This window comes from Heliconius melpomene, chromosome 3 (assembly GCF_056956725.1).
Source record: "Heliconius melpomene rosina isolate 202511_hmr_F chromosome 3, ASM5695672v1, whole genome shotgun sequence".
Lineage (NCBI taxonomy): Eukaryota > Metazoa > Arthropoda > Insecta > Lepidoptera > Nymphalidae > Heliconius > Heliconius melpomene.
Genome location: NC_140391.1, coordinates 6,653,316 through 6,657,056, shown reverse-complemented (window position 1 = coordinate 6,657,056; position 3,741 = coordinate 6,653,316). Strand labels below are relative to the sequence as shown.

The window sequence follows — 3,741 nt, the reverse complement described above, 5'->3', positions numbered from 1 at the left end:
CATCATTGTTTTATTAGCAGTATGAATTTTCTAATATCTATATATATAAAAGGACTTGTCCTCACTGACTGAGGTAAGACGCACGCACAGCCGTAACCGCTGTGCGTAGAAACGTGGAATTTGGACAGATGTTTACTTTTGTAATCTGGACATCCACTAAGAAGGGATTTTGAAAAATTTTAACTCTAAAGGATTGAGATAGGGGTTGAAAGTTTGTATGGAAAAATTTTTAAATCGGCACCAATTTTTATAAAATTAAAAATTTAGATTTTTAAAAGTATTTAATTGAACACGTGTTTCATCGTTTTCTAGAATTCTCCCCCTAAGGGTGCAAATAAGGGGTTGAAAGTTTGCATGGAAAAATTTTTAAATCGCCACCGATTTTTATAAAATTTGAAATTTAGACTCTTAAAAATATTTCATTGAACACATGTTTCGTGGTTTTTTAGAATTCACCTCTTAATACGCAAGCGAAGCTGCGCGCGTTCGATAGTTTAAAATAATGTCACTTCCCATTTCATTGGCATCACCATCGAAAACTATAACAAAGTTATATTTTTATTATATTTCCACAGAACTTGGTTTCATATATTATAATACCCACCTTTCAAGGAATTTTCAAGACGTAAGTAAACATAAAAACTAAATAAGATGTTTGTAATTTTTATGTATATATGTAGGACGGGCTGTTATTTGCCTTTCACTTTAGGGATTCCAATCTCGATATATAGAGATTGCTTGATTTTCTAGCCCTGCGTGTATTGCGGAATTTTTGGGATTGGAAATAAGTATGCACACGACCGTTCCCAAACAGAATCACAAGGGCAGTTAACGATTTTGTGATGATTGATGACTTTAGCCCTTTAAATTCGACATATTCGATATTTTCTCTGATAAATAAGTATACTTTGTGATTTAATTGTAAATATGCATAAATACTAAAATGTGATGTGAGATGTGGAGCTATGTTCATTAAAGCCTTGTTTTATTCGTTTTATATTAAATAAGGAACATATTATGTACCCTTTAGTTCTTGTCGAGACATTATATTACATTTACCTACATAGGTGTATTAAAAAGACTTTTTATATATATATCTATTTTACTTCATCATTGTCTATTTTATTTATTTATCTATAAATAACTAAATATTTATATTCATTTTTCTTCTTTAGGACAGAGTGCAATTAATCGTAGTGGGGCTCCACTTCCCATTGCTATTTTCATCGGCATCACCAGTGCAGTACAACCATATTCTAAAAAATATGGAAATTTCAATATTTACCATCATTAGTTATTTTATATTCTTAATGACAAATTTACTAACATTTTTAGGTATTTTTTCCAAACCAACTTTATTGCTATTAGAAAACGTAAGGTGAAATAATATTTTAGTATACATAAAATAGATCATATATTTACCAGGTATACGTGTATCTAATTTGACATTTTCTAAATTATATAATCCAGCTTCAGACAATATTTTGTGGACCAAAAAGTCATTAACAGAACCTGGATCTACAGAAGATGTGTCCACGCCGACACCCACGACGTTCTTGTAGGATGATACTATCCATTCCGCTATTTCCGCACTTAACCCTGTAATATGTTTAAATTTCAAACTACTCATATAATGGAATAAAGACCGGATACTATTATTTAGAAAATGATTATAATAAAGAAACATATTTAGTCATAATTTGACAACAAATATAAAACATAAAAAAATAAAATATACTCAATCCAGGAAATCCCCGGATGACCACTAAAATGAAGAGAACTTATACATAATTGTGAAAAACTTTTAATATAGTATATCAACAATTTTCTCTGTATTTTCAGCTGCACGCTATATCTCACAAGGTAGCTAGTGTTACGACACTCCGTTCCCCACTTTCCACCGAATTAAATAAAACAAACACATGTCAACAATAAAAATTATAATAACCTGGGAAATTCATATTGTTTTCTTTATCCAATCCCGTGTACCTATTTTTGTCCTGTGCAAATTTACTCCATCCAAATTTAAAAATAATAACACAAGGTTTTCCATTGTTGTCATTTAACATAAAATTCAAATGACGCTTATACAACACAAAATGGGGATCATCATTGACTTGACTACTAATGTCGGCTATAATAACTAAAAAAATAAAAAACATTACAATAAATGCGTGAAATTATTTTAAAAAGTCAAAGGATTGTAAAGGGAAAATATAGCGGCTTTCCAAAATAATTCTTCATTTATGTTATAGTTATAATTTTTCTTTAAAATCTAAATTGGAATACATACTATTACTATATAAACGTAAAAATTTGTAAATACGTCCTTCCGTCATTAAAACACTTCGTTATTCCGCAACAATGGCGATATTTTTGATTACTTTTCATGTAAGTAATCAAAAATATCGCCATTGTTAAAAAACAATTTTTTAGCTTCCCGCGCATACCTAACAGAACAGGCAGAGAGGCCTGGGAACTTAGTCTTAAGACACTTCGTTCCCTTCTTTCCACTGAATTTGTGAGGCATTGGTGAATGGCAGCGGTTGACACCGCTCTTTTCGTTACCAGAGCGAGGAGATGAAAATATTAATTATTCATCAGGGTCATCTTAATCACTTATCCATAATAATTAAGAGCTTGAATTTTATCTCTTGTGTGGTTCACCCAGAACTCTGCAGTCTGCACTCTTACTAGATTTCCACTCTTTTATCGGTGAAGTCGAAGATGACGAACGTAACATTTAAGTATATGTAGATATTTTAATAATTTTCTAATCATTTGTTTTGCTAAGGTTAAATATATACTTAATATCGATTACTATCAAAAGGGTGAATCTGTTTGTTATATAAGTACTTAGCAATTATTTTATTATCGTATGGTCGATTAGGTGTAAGATCAAATACATTATAGTTAATGTTGTTTAACAGTAGGAACTATTCCAAGATAATTTTACTATATTAGAAGGCGCATTAAAAATAACTTGTACTTAAATCAATGTTATTTATGTGGTAGGTACATACGCGGAACGATGAGCCTATTTCACCAACGTGTTTGCCATTAACTTTAAAATGATACGGAGCATCAATATGGGTGCCACCATGTTCAGCAGCAGCGAATTCATTTGCTGCATACCTATAAAGTTATTAGTAAATTAATTAAGTAAATAAAAATAGGATATATTATAAAGAAAAATAAGATATAGGTAGTTAGATAAATACAAAACAGAACGTTACTTATAATCGTAAAACTCACCAAGTCCCGTCCTTTTGGAAATTTTCGTTGATTTTTGTAAATTCAAAGTGCCTTCCATTTTTCCAATATACGGTGTTATTATCAAATGGATAAGTTAAGTCAATAATATCGTAATCACCATTAAATAAAACATCATTTAAATTAGGAGATTTTGCCTGAATAAATGCAAATATAGTAACTGTTACAACAAAACCGATAGAAAATCCACCCATATCGCTGCCAGCTTCCACAAAACTAAATTAAAGAGAGATTATCAATTGTATTTATTTCCCACTAAGAGGTCGTTTTCATCTTATAGGTCATTCCTAGAAGTACTTTTATTTCTCACTAGCGGTCCACCCGCGGCTTCGCCCGACAGTCAAGTGAGTTGATGTCAATGAATAATTTAATTTACTCGTTCAGAACTTACAGCCTTAAATGTTAAATTATTAATTTGGGTAAGGATTTATAAAATTCTTTGTAAAATAACTGTAATGATTGCAAATG

At 30.7% G+C, this 3,741-nt stretch overlaps 1 pseudogene across 1 annotated transcript; it reads right to left on the bottom strand.

The window, feature by feature from the left end:
- Positions 1–1,082: 1,082 nt before the first annotated feature.
- Positions 1,083–3,618, bottom strand: LOC146539993 (uncharacterized; annotated as a pseudogene). Its single transcript, XR_014879470.1, has 5 exons — positions 3,256–3,618; positions 3,024–3,135; positions 1,949–2,143; positions 1,423–1,599; positions 1,083–1,256 (listed from the first exon to the last, which is right to left on the bottom strand). The product of XR_014879470.1 is annotated as an uncharacterized LOC146539993 (transcript).
- Between the last annotated feature and the right edge of the window lie 123 nt (positions 3,619–3,741).